Source organism: Eulemur rufifrons, chromosome 25, assembly GCF_041146395.1.
Source record: "Eulemur rufifrons isolate Redbay chromosome 25, OSU_ERuf_1, whole genome shotgun sequence".
Classification (NCBI taxonomy): domain Eukaryota; kingdom Metazoa; phylum Chordata; class Mammalia; order Primates; family Lemuridae; genus Eulemur; species Eulemur rufifrons.
This window is the reverse complement of record NC_091007.1, coordinates 7,797,371-7,817,973: the sequence shown is the minus strand read 5'-3', so window position 1 is coordinate 7,817,973 and position 20,603 is coordinate 7,797,371. Positions and strand designations below refer to the sequence as shown.

At 37.5% G+C, this 20,603-nt stretch overlaps 1 pseudogene; it reads right to left on the bottom strand.

Annotated features, from left to right (window-relative positions):
• Positions 1–830: 830 nt before the first annotated feature.
• Positions 831–18,853, bottom strand: LOC138375257 (histone-lysine N-methyltransferase SETMAR-like; annotated as a pseudogene).
• Positions 18,854–20,603: the final 1,750 nt, after the last annotated feature.

Genomic DNA, 20,603 nt, shown 5'->3' with positions numbered 1-20,603 from the left:
TTTTCTATTGTTGCCTGTGCTGTTGTTATCATATCTAAGAAGACTTTGCCTAACCTAAGATCATGAAGATTTATTACATTTTATTCTTCTAAAATTTTTATAGGTTTTATCTCTTACATGTATTGAGGACGATGATTTATTCTGAGTTAATTTTTGTTCATGGTGTGACTCCCAAATATTTTTAAAATTTATCTCCTCATTGCCAACCAAATGATCACTTCCTTTGTCCAAGCCAGTGACATTTCTGGCCTGAATTACCACATGAATGTTTTCATTGTTCCCTATGCTTTCACTGTAAGTCACTTTTATTCTATATTCTGAAACAAGTGATCTTTCTAAAATACACACCTCACTATGTCATTCTCCTTAACAAAACTTTTTTTAAGAGACAGGTCTCACTGTGTTGCCCAGGCTGGCCTGGAACTCCTAGCCTCAAGCAATTGTCCCACTTCAGCCTCCTGAGTAGCTGGGATTACATGCCCATGCTACCATGTCTGGCTAGAAAACATAATTTTAATGATGCAGTGTGTATCTTGGGCTTTATTTAGCCTTAGGCATACAATATTGAAAAGAGATACATATGAATAAAAAAAGTAACAAACTTAGGATCTTTTTATATTCCTAGATTTCAAATTATAAAATAAAAATATTAAGTAAATAATGAGAGATATTTTTTGCCTTTAGAGTTGAACAGCATCAACTTTGTGGCCATGCACCTAGAATTCAGCTGTGTGCATAGTGGGCCATAAATATTTACGTTGGTGCAAAAGTTATTGTGGTCTCTGACCATGAATTCTAAATCATTATAAGTAGGCTCAAACATATCTTTATTAATCAAAATAGGAACCATTACAATCAACACATTTTTGCCAACCAGAAATAAGTTTGTTTATTCCTGTAGCGTAAAAATCCATGCTTCGGGATGCTGTGAACTCTTGGAAAGCATTTTCTGCATCCTGCTGGTTGTGGAAGCATTTTCCTTGCAAAAAGTTGTCGAGATGCTTGAAGAAGTGGTAGTCGGTTGGCAACAGGCCAGGTGAATATGGCGGATGAGGCAAAACTTCGTAGTCCAATTCGTTCGACTTTTGAAGCGTTGGTTTTGCGACCTTCAGTGGTCTGTAGTGGGGCATTGTCTGGAGAAGGATTGAGCCCTTTGTGGTGACCAATGCCAGCTGCAGGCATTGCAATTTTCGGTGCATCTCATCGATGTGCTGAGCATACTTCTCACATGTAATGGTTTCGCTGGGATTCACAAAGCTGTAGTGGATCGGACCAGCAGCAGACCACCACACAGTGACCATGACATTTTTATGGTGCAAGTTTGGCTTTGGGAAGTGCTTTGGAGCTTCTTGTTCCAATCACTGAGCTGTTCATAGCTGGTTGTCATATAAAATCCACTTTTCGTTGCACGTCACAATCCAGTGGAGAAATGTTTCGTTGTTGCATACAATAAGAGAAGATGATGCTTCAAAACGATGATTTTTTTTTATTTTTGGTCATCTCATGAGGCAGCCACTTATAGAGCTTTTTCACCTTTCCAATTTGCTTCAAATACCCAACAACCATAGAATGGTCGACGTTGAGTTCTTGAGCAACTTCTTGTGTAGTTGTAAGAGGATCAGCTCCAATGAGGGCTCTCAATTGGTCATTGTCAACTTCCAATGGCCGGCCACTGCGCTCCTCCTCTTCAAGGCTGTCATCTCCTTTGCAAAACTTCTTGAACCACCACTGCACTGTACGTTCCTTAGCAGTTCCTGGGCCAAATGTGTTGCTGATGTTGCGAGTTGTCTTTGCTGCTTTACGACCAATTTTTCACTCGAATAAGAAAATCACTCAAATTTGCCTTTTATCCAACATCATTTCCAAAGTCTAAAATAAATATAAAATAAACAGGAAGTAATAAGTCATTAGCAAAATAAACATAAAGGCACAAATGCACATTAAAATGATGTATGACATAACCACATTTAAGAATGTATTCCAATATCAAATGGCAAATTTCAACAATGCTAAACCTGCAATTACTTTTGCACCAACCTAATAAATTTATTTCTAAGTGAAAGGATAAAATGTAAGCCTGATAGGAGAATATGATAAATTAAAACAAAAGTATCAGATATTGGCAGTGCTAAATATTGTGATATATTAAAAGTTTAATTTCTCAGTTAAAGAATGAGTATAAATTGAACCAATGTATACTAAAGTCAATATTAACTTGTAAAAATTTAAAAGAAAATTTTGAAAATCAGAAAGAATTATTGATCTATAGCTCTTATAGCTTGTTTCATGTGTCTTTAGCCGTGCGTTAAAATATAATTTTAGCCTTTTTCTGTATCCTAAAGAGATTATACTACATAATTCATGAATAAACTTAAATATTTATTTTCATAGCACTTAAATCTTGGTTTTCATCCAAGAAGTGACTGCAGAATTTACATGATGACTTGATATATAAAACATTCTCGTAACTCACAGGCATGCAAGAAAACCATCGCATGCAAGAAAAAAGAAAGATTTACTGAAACAAACATTGCATTATGAACAATATGCAATTTTCTCCTGGGAACTTACCCGTGAAACAGAAGCCTGTTCATTATGCCCTCAATGCAGCAATGAAAACGTACAGGTTGTGGGACAATGACACACGCATGAATGGCGAGAGTGTTAGTGAGATCTGACCCAGAATGATCTCGCATATGAATCTGCCTTTCTCCAAAGAAAACCCTGTGAGGCTTACAACTGACATTTTCCTTAATTCATGTTGCTGTCCACATTGACCATTTATTACATATGAGTTATTTTGTGAAATAATAGGAAGGGAAGAACTCTGGATTAGTGGTTTATAGCCAGGGAATTGAAAGTCAGAAGTTCATGCTCATGTCTGACAATGGCTTTTTGTATAATATTCGGCAAGGTTTTTGACTTTTGCAGTTAGATTTACCATAGATGGACTGTGTACTTATTATTTTTCCTCTCTTCTAATTTAGGAAAATTAAGCTCATTCATTTAAGCCATCAACATTTACTGAGCACTTACTATGTGGAAGACACAGACCCACCATGCTGGGGCATACATTCTGGAAAAAAAGTGTGTCTTAGGGCTTTGATATTCAGGCATTTTGATTGAAACAAACCAGTAATAAAATTTCTTTGCAATTTTAATAGTTCCAATTTGGAAAGGCCCGTGAGTGGAATGATGGTTTGGCAGGAGTGCTTCTCTAGCAGTCTCTGTGAGTTTCCTGAGTTCCACTAATGCTTATATTAGATTATGCAAAGCTGAGTTTGCAGCACTTGAGACCTGACATAGGATAAAAGAGTTTGGCAAATAACTCCATCTAACCCCTCTTAACTCTGACAGTCCCAACAGGCCCAATAAAGTTGCTAGCATTGCCTCCCAAATGTTGGGGGCACAGTGAGAATCTGATTCCTTCCTTACCATTCAAACACTACATGATCTCAGGCATGTCAATTTTTCTCATCTGTAAAATGGACATAACAATGATCTCATGTGCTATTGTAAAAATTATATAAAATAGCCATCGGCATTTAGAGAGTTCAGTAAACATTAGCTCCTCTGTGTCTTCCTCTGACCAGAAACATCTTAAATGCAGCTGTTACAAGTAATTGCAAATTCATATTATGGAGAAATTAGTTCAATATGTCTACCACCAATTTACAGAGAAACAATAATCACTTTGGACATAAAACACGAGATTGGTTGTGCTTGTCCTATGAGCCAGAACCTTCAGACTTTAAGCTGCTTGTAGAAGTGACCAAATACAGCATCCAATTTCAAAGCTAAACAATAATAATAATTATTATAATTTATGAGACTTAGGGGAGTTAATTAATAATAGTAAAATAAGGATCTGATGAGGTATTCAAGAAAAAAGTGAGTCACACGTTTCCACCACACCCATGACATTTCAGATGAGGTGTTTAACCTTATGAAACCTCCTCTCGTTAGTCTGGGGTTTCTTTTCACACAATTCGGTATTTTTAAAGTCAGCTGGTGCAATGTTTTCCACAATCGACTGCTAGGAATATGTTCTTTTCTCCTTCTCCGGGAAAACACCCCAGAGAATTTTATTATAAAGCTATTTCTGCAAGAATGAAAAGAGAACAGGCCGTGAGTGGAAGCTTCGCTGGACACCGTGGCAGGTCTGAGGAAGAAGAACAAGGCACAGCAGTGGACTCACACGGCTAGTGTAGACTCAGGCTTTTCCCCCACCTTAAAAGAATGCATGTGTACTACATAATGTTAAAGAAGAAACAAAAAACCCAGAAAATTAGAAAGAAAAAATTAAAAATCATCTCTAATTCCACAGGAAAAATCAAATGCAAAAATTGAAAATTTTGTTATATTTTATTTGAACGTGTATGCATAAAAGTTCATAAAGAAAAGTTTTTTTCTCAACATTATTATCAGAAACCAATTTTTAAAAATTTATATGAAACTAAAATTTCTCTTACTTTAAATCACTGTAGTGTATTTAGGTGTAAGAGTGCCATTTCGGTGCTAAGAAAAGTCCAGACCTCTCCCAACTTAGCAAAAAATTGGAAAGAAAAAAAAAATGATAGACTCCATGATGGCCAATAATAGTTAAACATGCTACTAAATAAAGAGTAGCAAATAACACCCCGGTATTTGGAGTTCTACCTTTTCATGTACTCAAAGACAAAGTAGTACATCTCCTACTTTATGATTTAACAAAGAGTGTAAGCAACGAGCATACTTTGATTTTATAATGAAAGAACACGAAGAATGTAAATTGGTTTTGATTTTGAACTACACCTGTGCATAGAAATGTGAAGAAAGACATTTGAAAAGATGGTGTCTGTGCAAATCTGTGTCTGATTTCAGAGCAATCTAAAATTTTATTCTTTCCCTCTGAAAACAAAGAGTTTTTGTTTTTCTTTAGATAATTGTTTCTTTTTTTTAAATTCAGAATATTGCAGGGGTACAAACGCTTTGGTTACATAAATTGCCTTTACACTTCCTGAGTCAGAGCTACAACTGTGCCCATCCCCCAGACAGGGGGGCACCACACCCATTAGGGGTGTTTTACCCTTCCCCTCCTCACCTCTCCCACCTGCCCGACACCTGACGAATGTTACCTCCATATGTGCCCGTAAGTGTCCATCAATTACTACCAATTTAGTGTGAGTTTTCTTTTCTTTCCTTTTTTTTTTAAGACAGAGTCTCACTTTGTTGCCCGGACTAGAGTGAGTGCCATGGCGTCAGCCTAGCTCACAGCAACCTCAAACTCCTGGGCTCAAGCAATCCCCCTGCCTCAGCCTCCTGAGTAGCTGGGACTACAGGCATGCACCACCATGCCCGGCTCATTTTTTGTTTCTCTTTTTAGTTGACTGGCTAATTTTTTTTTTTTTTTTTTTTTTTTTTTTTGTATTTTTAGTAGAGACGGGGTCTCACTCTTGGTAGTCTCGAACTCCTGACCTCAAGTGATCCTCCTGCCTTGGCCTCCCAGAGTGTTAGGATTACAGGCATGAGCCGCAGCACCCGGCCTAGTGGTGAGTTTTCAAAAATATCTGACAGCATTTTGTTTGTAAATGAGGAAGTGAATAAACAAACATCACTTAAGGGAATCTGAACATTCTGCTCTCTGTGCAGGTACCAGGTCAGGACACTATCCTTGCTCTTGGTTCCAAGCAAGGAGAAAAGACTTGGGTAAAATATGGCTGGGTTTTGAATTTTCAGGGCCATTTCTGCTCTAATTCACCTAAGATATGGGCACTTTTCCTTTCTGGGTTTCATTTTCTTTATTCTAATATATAAATGCATTAATTAAGTTATTTCATTGTAATACCCACAAGTGACCATTTCTTAAAGAAAATTGTTGGGATATAGAAATACCAAAGGGAAAAAAATTAGGGAAATCCTATGGGCTTTGCAATCACATTGCCAGGCTCAAAAAGGTCTACATCGTTCTAGACGTGCTCAAGAACCAGCTACTAAACACAGTCAAGGACTTTTACATTTTAACTCTCCAGGTCCTCGAAAATAAGTATTTGTTGGACTGGGTACTACATGTGCAATGAAATAAGTATAATCATATACTTAAAGTATGTATACACTCGAAATCACGTTGATAGATGGCTCATTTGTAAAAATGCAGTCTCTAATGTTTCAAAGCACTCACCACTGCCTGAAGGTTTTCAACCTAATTTATGCATGTTTCACAGTCAAAAAGGAAAATTGCATTTTAAAATATGAGTATGTCAAATTCCACAATTCTGCAGGGATGTTTATGTCCTTACTGATTCTAAATATTAGCATTTGGTGAACCTATGCAACTCATGTGTGTCTCATAGAGTAGCATGAGCATCTGTGACCCAGGAGGCCACTGGGTTGCCTTTGCCACTTTGTATCGGGTAGATACTCTTCATTCTTTTGTTGTTTAAGCTTATCTGCAATACTTCATAGTTAGCCTGCATAGACAACTATATTGTGAACTTTTCCCACGTCCTCCCAGAGATGGCTACAATCCCGGGTCCAATCCCACCAGTGATCTAGTCAAGCTCCTGGTTTTCTGTTGATGCCGATAAAAGATAATCTTTAACTGAATTAGTGCTTTTGCTCTGTGGAACTGGGCTAAGTGGGGTTTTTCTAAATATTTTAATTTATTTGCACCCCATATAACCTAGATAGGCATTTGCATAGCATATTTGTCTTTGCATTACTTACTTAATTTTTTTTTTATCACAACTTCATAACTTCCACTTTCCAGTTGAGGAAACCCAGGTTTTAAGAGGTTATAAAATGTGTCTAGGACTACAAATTCCAGAGTCAGAGATGGATTTCTGATTCCAAACCCTTTGTGCTATGCCAATTGGCTTCCTGTCAATACAGCCTTACTAAACCTTCAAAGAAGTTGAAGTAAACTTTTTCCTTTGAGGTTCTGAATATTTATCATATTTCATTGGTCCAGGTTTTTTGGCTAATGTCTTAAGGATGAAATTGAATTTTTTTTGTTCCTTTGTGGAAAAGATATCAGCATTTAAAAGTAAGGATTATATAGTATAGTTGTTTAGCCCCCAAACCTTGTGATACCGGACTGATGTTATCTAAGCTAGGGGTTAGTTGCAGAAGTGGAATAGAAGACTGAAAAAAATAACAATCAACAAAACCATGACATAGCTCCAGTATTTGCTGATAACGGCATACAGGATGTGACCTAAGATGCAAGGAGGAAATCCAATGAATAATATTATTCAAACTGTATGAGATTTTGTTTCAAAATCAAAAATTGAATTTCTTGCTTCTTTAATTTCCATCAATAGTAAATGCTTTACAGTTTCCAGGACATTTGAAAAGGAAATTGAACTTGAACAATGGACAGCAAGAGCGTTTATCTCTCATATCCAACATATTTATAAAAAAAGAATTAAACAAGCATTTTCTCTTTCAATTCTCCCTTGATAAGTTGTTTTCCCACACACTGTTATTTTCTTAAGCATGGACTGAAGTGGGCAAAACTATTGTCAAGGGAAATAGGAAGATATATATGTTATCTCCCTCTCTCTCTCTCTCTCTCTCTATATATATATATATATACACATGAGAGATATATATCATATATAATTAAATGATAAGTTTATGATACAGATTTATCTATATGATTATAAATAGCTCTATTATCATCTATCTATTTTATCTCATCTATGTATGATTTCCTTTGGCCACAGCTATAAAGTTCAGGGCCAAAACATCTTTTGCCTCCAGCAAATTTGGATAAGATCAGAACTGAAAAAATATGGTTTCTTTTTAATAACATTTTTTATTACAAATTAATTCACTTCGGAATTAAGAACCTTCAGAAAAGCACAGTGCAAATAATTGTTATGAACCATAACACTGCCTCCATCATTACTAAGTGTTCAAAGTCTGCATCACTGAATGCTTCTAAGATTAGGAACAAGGAAAATAGCTGGTGGTGGCTGTGGTTTACAGATTGGATTGTTGTCACCTGGGAGACATATATTTAAGACCCCCCCAGAAATGAAACTGCATCAGGGCAGGACATTTTTTGTTTGTTTGTTTTTTATTTCAGAATATTATAGTGGTACAAAGGTTTTGGTTATATGAATTGCTTTTGTACAGTTTGAGTCAAAGTTATAAGTTTTGGTTCCAGCTCTATCCAGGAAAATACAAGAGGTGCTATATCACCATTGTTTCTTATAGCTGAATAGTACTCCATGGTACACATATACCACATTTTATTAATCTACTCATGTATTGATGGGCACTTGGGTTGTTTCCACATCTTGGCAATTGTGAATTGTGCTGCTATAAACATTCGAGTGCAGGTGTCTTTTTTATAAAATGTCTTTTTTTTCTTTGAGTAAATACCCAGTAGTGGGATTCCTGGATCAAATTCCGGAGGCTGGGAAGTCCAAGATCAAGCTGCTAGTGGTTTTAGTGTCTATGCGCACCTGTTCTCATCTTCCAAGATGGAGCCTTGTTGCCGCATCCACACATGGCAGACAGGGTGAAGGTTTTGCCCTCACATGGCAGAAGGCTAAAGAGCAAAAGCGGACTGAACTCTGTGTGAAGCTGCTTTCACATAGCCTTAACACCATTCATAACGGAGGAGCCCTCATGATCTAATCATCTCATAAAGGCCCCACCTCTTAATAATATAATAGTATTACATTGGGGATGTAATTTCAACATGAATTTCGGAGGGCTACAAACATTCAAACCATAGCATCATTCCACAGCTTGGAGGTTTATGCTGCAATAATTCAGATATGTTCCAACAAGGGTAATCTCTTCACAAGCTGGTGGACCTTGGCACTTAAGGATTAGAAATAACCATGATTATTTATTTAAGGTTTAGTACTTCAAACCCTAGAATTATTTTGTCAAAGAACCTGTGCATTTGAAGGTTTCTGTCAAGTACATCCAGTGCCCACACCGGCACTACTAAATTGTAATTCCTCTCATTTCCCTGAACCCTGATCCAAATTCATTATTAGTGTGGCTGATTGTATTTTCCAAAAAAGGGCTGCACCTGTCCCCTACGCTCTTCTCACAATGTGACTTTGACACTCCCCCCCTCCAGAAGTGAGGTCTGTGTTCCCTCCTCCTTATATCAGATGGACTCAAGACTGGCCGAAGCATTGCAGCGTGATTTCCAAGGCCAGATAATGAAAGGATAGAGTTTCCATCTGACTTTTTTGGGGACACTTGCTTTTGGAAATCAGCTACCATGTTGTGAGAAAACCAAACAGTCACATAGAGAGGCCATCAGCAGGTGTTCTGAGGTTCCAGAAAACAAGCAATAGCAACCACCACATGTGTGAACAAAAAGCTTCTCCCAGCTGAGCATGTAGACACTGTGGAGCAGAGACCTGCTGTCCCTGCTGTTCCCTTTCTGAATGCGTGACCCACAGAATCCATGAGCATCATAACATGATCCTTCCTTTATGACACTAAATTTGGGGAATTTTTTAAAACAAGAATAGCTAGGGAGAACACTGCCTGCCTATACGTGTGTTTTACATTCTTTAATGTAAAGAATGGCGTCTCATTATTATGTAAATCAAATTTACTCAATTTCCTATTGGGCAAGTTTTCTTTCTTCTTTGTTTCTTCTTACTCTCTTCTCTTTTCTTTCTTTCCACTTGCGTTGCTTTTGAGAATTACCGCCTCATTAGAAACGGAAAAGATTATCACATTCTTCCTCCCTTATGATTCACCAATGACTTGCATGCACTTCCATTAATAATATCCTCAGTAGAATCATACATTACAAGAGGGTGGATGATACATGCAACTCAAAAAACCCAGTTAATATTTCTCCTAAATCTCTCATTTTCCTCTACTATTAATGATGTCAGGAAACTTCCTCATGACTTTCTACACCTCCTGAGTCTACTCAGAGAAGCCACGGGTGAGGGGATATTCTCCATCAGCTAGTATTCTTAACATTCCTTGTGCAAGTCTGGAGGTTGGTATAAAATAACTTTATTATCTCAGTATGTGATGCTATTATCTCAGTATTTCAGATATTAGAGGCTTGACTTTGCAGTTGATCTTAGTCTTATAATGGCTGATGTGCTACCTTGATTTTTCTCTCAGATAATACAGAGAAAGGTAATAAGATGAGAGATAGAGGATCTGAGTCTCAGCTATTTTTGAATGTAGGAATAAAACTAAAATTCTGTATGAGATCTGACATGTGTCACCAGGAGAGCTAGCAGTAGTTTGACTATATACAATAGTAACTGTGAACCAGGTAAACATACATTAAACCCCAAATTAAATGTATCTCCAATTCAACTTTTCCTTGAGCACATCCTCAGAATGTCCTGGGTCACTTGAATGCAGCCTGACATGAGAGGAAGTGTGATGGAAAGGAAGGTGGAGTGGAAATATATAATTGATTTTACTAAGAGCAAGTAAAATATTTAGAAGTGGAGGTGGGAGAGGCTGGGGAAGAAGAATTATCTATATTGATTGGACTGTCCATGTTCTAATTCAGACTCTACCATTCACTAGCTGTATAATCTAAGGCAAGTAAGTTAACCTTCCTTGTGCCTTGGTTTAATGTTACTATCCGTTTCTTCATAAGTTGTTGTGATAAGTCAATGATTAAATAGTTATTCAGTGCTTAAAACAGTGCCTGGCATGGAAAAGTACTCACAGAGTGTTCTCTGTTTCTGTTGAGCTAAACACTGTATCTAATTGCCAGGGATATTAGAGTAGCACATAGACTTTTCTACAAAACGTGTTATATTTAACTAGAAATGCAAAGATGGAATAACCCAAAGGCCAAGTCTCTGAAAAATAAAAGGGGGTACTGGATATACTACTGGCCTGTATTACTTGGCTGAACATATTTTTTCCCTATAGTCTGCAAGTCATATAAAGAAAGGTGTTTTAAAAATTAGGGCAGAGAGATGAAGGTTGAGAACACATGTTGGTGCTAACTCCTCCAACACCCTGCTCTGGTATGAATATTTGGGCTTACATCTATCATTTTATTCATTTTTTGTGAGCTGGCATTGACAGCTCCAGAGGGAAAAGAGAGAGAGGGTTAGCTAATGGTACATCATTAGGATAAAACTTACCCTAATGTATCCAATAGAGAGAAGTGAAACAAAAGCATTGATGAGATTTTGCCAAGAGCTAGTCTCTGGGACTCCAATGTTCATATGAAGTATTTAATTCTGCCCCAAATTATTGTTATTATAGGAACATAGAAAATGTGACTTTCAAATAGTAGGGGAAAATAAATCAAGAAACCTGGAAAAGGTCTAAGATCAAGTGACAGAACCAGAATTAAAATTGAGGTGTGATTCACTTAGCATGATTAATTCAATACCGTAGGTGTCCCAAGCACCTAAGACCTCAGTCCCTCTATTACAGTGTACTTCCCCACAAGGGACAAGAAAAATATACAAGACTATAAAACAAGACAAGTAGCAGGCAGTTGTTAAATACAAAATAAACACAACCAAGAACAAGTGGCCCTAGCATTTCAGGAAAAGAAATGTCAAGCATGCAAAAGCAGAAATAAAAATATAATAATGTCTTTAAAAATATGTCTGGCAAGTAAGCACAGGTCTCCATATTAGGGAGGATTCCCCGTGTGCCAAGGGTAGAGGCCGCTGCCCAAGCTGCCACCAGTGACATAATGAAATACCCCAGGAGCAAAGTCTCCAGGAGTATGACCCATGCTGGATCCCTATCAGCTAGCTTATGTTATGTTTTGGTCAGTTTCCAGTGATTTCAGAATAGTTGAGCAAATTACCCTGGAACAAATCACTTCAACCCAATAATACAGTATGAATTCTAAAAACTCCCTGAACTGCCATATGGTTGCATTGTTGTCTCTTTGCATGGGTGTATCCCCCACGCATTGTGAACACCTTCCGTGCAGGGGCTGTGTCCTATTCTCCAAGTTGTCCCAGAACCTAAACATGAGCTAGACAGTGCTTGGCATGCATGTAGTCCCTGAAAAAATAAGGTTTTGATTGACCAATAAAGTAATGAATAAGGGAAAAGATCTGTTAAGGCAGTCAAAATATATATATTTTGACTTATTATTTGACTTATTTTATAAAATAAGAATAAGCACAGGTTGAAGTCATATTTGTTAACACAAAGAATTTGTGGTAGAAAAAAAGTGGTTGTAGGACAGTTTTCTATAACAGAGATCTTTCACGTATGCCTTAAGGCGTTAATCAAGAGTTTTCTATGGACAAAGAAGGAATACTGAGCTTTAAGGGTGACAGAGGAGATCCAGGGAGTGCATCTGCGGTAGAAATGTTTTCTCCAGCTAACTTAAAATGTAAAACTGAAGCAATGTTTTTAGGCTGAGTATTTGCTTTTCGTGTAAGAAGTCTTACTGTCAGCATTCATCATCTCTTCGCCGCATCCATTCTTCCTGCAAAATAAGAAACTGAAATGGCAGAATGTCTCCTCTGAGACTAACAAGGAAAAATGGGACTCCGTCCAATCAGTCCAAAGATACCCTGCCCACAGCAGCGGTTCTCACAGGACAGGGTTACCGGAGCAGGGCTGTCACTGTGTGGGAGCGGGGCAGAGAACGCCCACAATAGGACAGCAGAGCGTGTCCAAATGGAATGCGGTGGGAACTTATCAGTGATTTCGCCAATTAGAGCTGGAGCCTTGGAGCTTAGCCCTGAATCCACCGCCAGGGAGTAGCAGCAGTACTAGCTAAATAAATGCTAGAGTTGTCCTGAACACTGCTGACATGCGGAGTTGAAGACATGCTCAGACTTTACCCCAAGGCAGCTGACGCCAAGTAAGCAGACTGTTGGATTGTGAATCACAAATATCAGCACGGGCTACTGTACCAGCTGCCCAGAACAGGTGGAAACTCCATGTTGTTACTGACCTCAAGTCGTGTGTTGAATATAAAGTGATGCAAGGCTTGAGCTAACATCTATGAATACCCATTCCTATATTTTTTAGCCTCTCTACTGTGAACACATGAGATACATCTCCACATACATCCCCTGATGTTTTTCTGTAGTTCAATATGAGAAATTCTGACTTATATTAATCTTCTAAGGGAGCTATGTTAGACCATTTGGAATTGATATGAAGATCTATGTGTATCTCCATAATGCAAAAGGGTATAAATTCGTCAAATATTCAACATCATAAAAAGCCTTATACTGCATATGTGGGATTAGACATTGAAATAGTCAAATCCCAAGAGTTTATAGTGTTAACATTTGCATTTAAGAGGAAACATGATATTAACTTTAAATAAATTCAAGACTTGCAATGCTTCTCTTAGGATGAGATGGCATATCTTTAATCAAAAGTGCCATATTCTGAGAGGATATTTATGAAGGAAAAATATTCAAAATATTGTAGTGTATAGAATTTTGGTTACAAAGAGTAAATTTAGGCTGTGGGGAAAACAGACTGATAAATTTGACCACCTAAAAATCCAAAATAAGTGCATAGACAAAATAAAATAAAGCAAAGTGTGAAAACACAAACAAAGCAAGAAGAAAAAAAAAAACAATACAAAAATGAAAGAAAAACAGACACAACAAGTAAATAAAAAAGGATAACATAATATTTTTAAAATTTGCAAAGATGTGGAAACAACCCAAGTGCCCATCAATACATGAGTGGATTAATAAAGTGTGGTGTATGTATACCATGGAGTACTACTCAGCCATGAAAAAGAATGGTGAATACCCTCCTGCATGGAGCTGGAGCCCATTCTTCCAAATGAAGTATCACGAGAATGGAAAAACAAGCACCACATGTACTCACCATCAGATTGGTACTAATTGATCAACACTTATGTGCACATATGGAAGTTAAATTCACAGGGCGTCAGGCAGGTGGGAGGGGGGAGGAGGGGATGAGTAAATTCACACCTAATGGGTATAGTGCACAGTGTCTGGGGGTTGGGCATGCTTGTAGCCCTGACTTGGACAGTGCAAAGGCAATATATGTAACCAAAGCATTTGACCCCCATAATATTCTGAAATTAAAAAAAAAAAAAACTCAACAAAAGTACTAAGACCACACACACACAAAAAAAAAAATTTGCAACTTACATCATAAGAGACTAATTTCTTTAATGTATAATGAGCTCTAAAGATTTAGAAGAGGGAAGAGCCCAATGAAAATATAGGAGAGATCTGAATATATAATTTTCCAGAAAAGGAACACAACATTTGAAAACAGGTAAAAAATATGTTCAACCTCTTTTATAAGTTTAACTTTATAAAAGCCAAACTACAATGAGAAATTTACAAACTAAAACCATAATTTCCTACCTATCAGAATGACAATAATTTAAATGTTTGACGAAACAGAATACTAGTATGACTGAGGGAAAACAGATACTTACATTTCTCATGGTATCGCAAAATGTCAAAATCCCTATGAAGGATAATATCTTTCACAATTACAAATGAATTTATTATTCAACCCAGCAATCCCACTCCTGGGAATTTATCCTAAATGCATAGCTTTAAATGTGCAAAATACCCCTTGCATGTAGTTATTATGGAAGCATTGTTTATAACACAAAATATTGCAAAGGAATTGTCTTTCTTCAAGCAACTACATAAACTATAGTCCTTCCACACACAGAAATACATGAGGTTGTAGAAATAACTGACATTTTCTATACACTTAAACGGAAAGATCTGCAGGAAATTCAAGGTGCCTAAGTCAGTATACTAAGCTATAATTTGTGTGAACCAGGTAGAAAGTAAGAAAACATATTCATGTGCAGTTATATTTACATAAAGAGAAGTTGAAAATGTATACACGAAACTAACAAAGGCAGTTGCTTATGGGGCAGGAGGTATAATGAGATGGACAGAGGTGAGAATGAAAGAAACGTTTTTAAAATATAAATCCTTACATAGTTTTCCTTGAGTAACGTGCAAATGTTAACTATTCAAAAATAAAATTAATTTGAAAAGCAACAGTATAATGTACATTTTGAAGGAAAAACAGAAAGCACCTGGCCGGGCGCGGTGGCTCACGCCTGTAATCCTAGCACTCTGGGAGGCCGAGGTGGGCGGATCGTTTGAGCTCAGGAGTTCGAGACCAGCCTGAGCAAGAGCGAGACCCCACCTCTACTAAAAATAGAAAGAAATTATATGGACAGCTAAATATATATATAGAAAAAAAAAATTAGCCGGGCATGGTGGCACATGCCTGTAGTCCCAGCTACTCGGGAGGCTGAGACAGGAGGATCGCTTGAGCTCAGGAGTTTGAGGTTGCTGTGAGCTAGGCTGACGCCACGGCACTCACTCTAGCCTGGGCAACAGAGTGAGACTCTGTCTCAAAAAAAAAAAAAAAAAAAAAACAGAAAGCACCTACTTGATGTGGGTTAATCTCACAAGTCAAGCTTTCTCCAAATCAAAGTTTTCCATTATAGTATTTTCCAGATAAATCCATCTGCCAGAAATCACATCATTCTCATATATATAATATATATAATAATATAATAACTTACATAATTATATATGGGTTATTGTATTATTTTTTATATAAATGTAATAGATTCATTCTTCTTTTTAAATTTGTAAATATTATGAAGCCAACAGGTGTTGTATTATTTTATAGATATTCATCTTATTCTGAATCAAACCACGTATATAATATACTCATTATTTATGGGGGGATGATTATATGAATGAGGGTATTCACTAATACGCTGTTGGCTATTAAGATGGTGACTTGATTTTCTCCTTAATTCTTCAGAGAATTTTTAAATTGTCTTCAGTAACGTGTGCTAATTTTATAATCAGAAAAAAATCAATAACAGTTGCTGTCAAGATTTTATCTCCCTGCCAACCCATCTGCTTCAAAGGAGAACCACTAATATATGGCAAGTGCAATTAAACTGAGCGTGTGAATGTTAATTTGGACGAAGATGCACTGAAGACCCCATGAACTTCAGCTCCCATGCGGTGCAGAAGGTGGCACACTCTCCCAACAACATCTAGGAGCTCGCCCAGCCCTGCCAGCACAGCTCAAATACTGGATTGTTTCTAAAATGAGAGAAATTTCCCAGAAACAAGCAATACCCTGGGCCCACCAGTCAAGGCTGAATTCTGAGTCCTCTATTGTAGTCTTTGCTAATGATATAGGCTGCCCATTTCCTTAACAAGCTGGGTTTGTTCATTGGAAAATGTAACAAATAATTTCAAGGTTATGTCACTCTTGGCAAGCGCAGTAACGCTGGTGGAAAAAGGAAGTTTTCAGAGCAAGGCAGAGACTGAAATCTTGTTTGGAACCCGCAGCCTACAAAGCCCACAGCAGAGCCATATTGTTTAAATTCACAGGACTCGCGGATGCTCACAGATACGGAATGCCAATTGGCTTTTAAAACGATATAAATTAGAAAAGATTAATTCGTTCAAATTCAGCCCCTACGAGTAGGGACATAGTTCTGAAATATACATTTTATTTGGTGTGTCTGTCCTTGAAATATTAGCTTGCCAAAGGATCCGTTGTTTTTGCTTCTCATCACAGCCACCTTTTCAGTATTTAAGAGATGGCCATTTGCAAGAATGTGAGTTCTGTATTTTCTTCCTCTTCTACACTTTTGTCATTTTATTGTTTATTAATCTTTCCTTCATTAGATAAGCAGAGAAAGGGAAATTGAGGTAAACTAAAATAATTGGTTATAGGCCAATTTTATGCAAAATGTGCTATTTCCTGCCCATGGATAATTACTAGTGCTTTTAGGTCAAATTTTATGATTAAATCTATTGAAACACTTCCTTCTATAGATAAGAGAAAGCAGAAAGGTCTCGTGCAATGACCTGGGCTATCCGATTCTGCCCTCACTTTTGCCTGTGGCTCATTAGGTGACCCTGGATAAATCATGTGTCTTACTCTCCCTTGTGTGTTAGGCAGTAGTGGAACTGCGGACTTTTTAAAAATACTTTCAGGGAAGAATGGGGGAAGAGAATTTAAAATGTCTATGAAATACACCAAGCTCCCCAAAGGATTCATTTAAAAATGAATTCAAGGACACATACATGCAGATTCATTTCTTCCAAGGAATCCTAAACTCCAGTCCGTGCGCACAACTACCAGCAGATTAGCCATGCACGTAAATCTCAGCTTGCTCTGAAGCCGAACACATTCCATTTTTCTAAGGCTCTGTCAAGGCATATTATTCTGACAGATAAAATCACGTTACAATCAACTCTAATTATGTCCCAAATATCATTTGTATGCTTTAGATTACAACCAGGATTTCGGAATTCTATTTTTTAGAGAATTTTTCTGTTCATAGCATATTCTGTAATTTGACTATTGCTGCCTTAATTATAAGGGCACTTGCCAATAACATTTGGCCTAGAGAGACTTCCTAAATCTATACTCCTAACAAAATACATGACCTCTCTTGGCTAAGAGAAGCCACCAAACATGATTTTGACAAAAGAAATAAATACATTCACATAAAAATTTAGTTTCAGCCAAGGGGGAAGGAATATCAATTTCCTTTTTCTAGTCTTGGCAAGAAACAGGGAAGGTAAATATGTGCCTAAAAAGAGGGAGAAAATACTATCTTTGTTCCTTTGGCCCACGTGTCCTCATGCAGTAAGACATGCTAACTTCGTTAGTGAGCGCTGGTGGCGGCCAGCATGAGGGACGGTAGGTAGTTTCGTCACAACACTGAGGCCTTAACCATTGGACCCATAAAGAAAAGAAGGCAATATATGAAGAGGCTAAAGAAAACTTGACAATCTGGTTTTTGTTTTTTCCTGATTTTTGTTTGTTTCTTTTTTGTTTTTACACTACAGTGCCATATAGCTCTGAAGCCGTTTAAGGTAGCTAACAATAAATCCTGTTTATTTTAAAAAAAAGTGTATTTCTGACTAATGCGTTTTACTTCCTGGATGCATATTTTAGTGAACACTTTAGAGAAAATTGACTTGTGTTTATCTGGCTAAGTTTCTTAATGGAATTCAGTAGCTCAAAATCTATTTCAGAAGTCAGCTGGCTTGGTAATTGAATAATATCTTTCATTGGTAATCCATGAATTTGTAGAACTATTTTACAGCTTCTGGGGGAGGAGTTTGGAGGAAAAAGGAATTCAAGGGGGGGATAATAAAAAAAAACTATTTTATCTCTATAAGGGCACAGTCTTATTTTAATGGAAAGTATTAAAATTTGAAACAATATAAATCTTGGAAAAATATAAGGCAAATAAGACACTAACGCAAAATGGGCTGAGGATTATTCAGAAAACCCCCTTAAACCTATACAGGCACACCTCAGAAATATTTGGAGTTTGGTTCCAGACCATGCAATAAAGTGAGTGTCATAAAACAGTGAGTCCCACAAATTTTTTGCTTTCCCGGCACATATAAAAGTTATACTATATGGTAGTCTATTAAATATGCAATAGCATTGTGTCTAAAAGAACAATGTACACATCTTCATTAGAAAATATTGCTAAAGAATGCTAATGATCATTTAAGCCTCTGCAATCTTGCCTTGGTGTTGATGGCTGCTGACTGATCAGGGTGGTGGTTGCTGAAGGCTGGAGTGGCTGGGGCAATCTCTTAAAATAAAACAAAAGTGAAGTTTGCCACTTTGATTGTCTCTTCCTTCCACAAAAGATTTCTCAGTAGCTTGCAGTGCTGTTTGGTAACATTATACCCACAGCAGAACTTCTTTCAAAATTGGAGTCAGTCCTCTCAAATCCTGCCACTTTATCAAATAAGTCTCCATAATATTCTGAATCCTCTGTTGTTATTTCAACAATGTTCACAGCATCTTCACCGGGAGTAAATTTCTTCTCAAGAAACCACTTTCTTTGCTCATCCACAAGATGCAACTTGTCACCCATTCAAGTTTTCTCATGAGATTGTAGCAATTCAGTCACATCTTCAGGCTCCACTTCTAATTGTAGTTCTCCTGCCATTGCCACCACATCTGCAATTACTTCCTCCCCTGAAGTCTCGAACCTCTCAAAAGCATCCACGAAAGTTGGAATCAACTTCTTCCAAACTCTTGTTAATGTTTCCATTTTTGACCCCCTCCCATGAATCACAAATGTTCTTAATGGCATCTAGAATGGTGAATATTCTCCAGAAGGTTTTTCAATTTACTTTGCCCAGATTCATCAGAGGAATCACTATCTACGGCAGCTATGGTCTTACGAAATCTATTTCTTAAGTAATAAGATTTAAAAGTGGAAATTACTCCTCGATCCATAGGCTACAGAATGGATGCTGTGTTAGCAGGCATGAAAACGTTAATCTCCTTGCACATCTCCATCAGAGCTCTTGGGTGACCAGGTACATTGTCAATGAGTGGGAATATTTTGAAAGGAATCTTCTTCCTTTCCGAGCAATACATCCCAACAGTGGGATGAGACCATCCTGTGAACAGATTTGCTGTAATCCAGACTTTGTTCCATTTACACAGCATGGGTGTAGTAGATTTAGCATCATTCTTAAGGGCCAGAGTAGTTTGGAATGCTAAATGAGCATCAGCTTCAACTAAAAGTCACCAGCTGCATTAGTCCCTAACAAGAGAGTCAGTCTGTCCTTTAAAGCTTTGAAGCCAAACATTGACTTCTCCTCTCTAGCTACAAAATTCCTAGATGGCTGTTTCTTCCAAAATAAGGCTATTTTGTCCACATTGTTGTTGTGTAGCCACCTTCATCAATTATATTAGCTGTATTTTACAGATAACTTACTGCAGCTTCTACATCAGCACTTGCTGCTTCACCCTGCACTTTTTTATGTTACAGAGATGGCTTCTTCCCTTAAACCTCATGAACCAACCTCTGCTAGTTTCCAACTTTTCTTCTGCAGCTTCCTCACCTCTCTTAGCCTTCATAGAATTGCAGAGAGTTAGGGCCTTGCTCTAGATTAGGCTTTGGCTTAAGGGAATGTTGTGGCTGGTTTGATCACCTATCCAGACCACTAACACTTTCTCTGTATCTGCAATAAGGCTGTCTCGCTTTATCATCATTCATGTATTCCCTGAAGTAGCACTTTTAGTTTCCTTTAAGAACTTTTCCTTTGCATTCACAACCTGGCTAACTGTATGGTGCAAGAGGCCCAGCTCTTGACTTTTCTCAGCAATCATTTGAGCTGTTGATTTCAGTGAGGGACATGTGACTCTTCTTTCACTTGAACGCTTAGAGACCATTGTAGGGTAATGGCCTGATTTCAATATTGTTGTGTCTCAGGAAATAAGGAGGCTGGAGGAGAGGAAGAGAGACAGGGGAACGGCCAGCTGGTGTAGCAGTGTGAACACACATGACATTGATCTATTAAGTTTGCCGTCTGATATGGGTGCAGTTCATGGCTTCACAAAACAATTACAATAGTAGCATCTAAGGTCACTGATCACAGATCACCATAAAAGATATACTAATAAAATACTATGAATGAATAAAACAAAAACGTTTGAAATATTGTGAGAATTACCAAAATATGACACAGAGACACAAAGTGAACACATGCTGTTGGAAAAATAGTACTGATAGAGTATTCAATGCAGGGTTGCTACAAACCTTCAATTTGTAAGAAACATAATACCTGTGAACTACAGTTAAGTCAACTGCAATAAAGTGAGGTATGCTT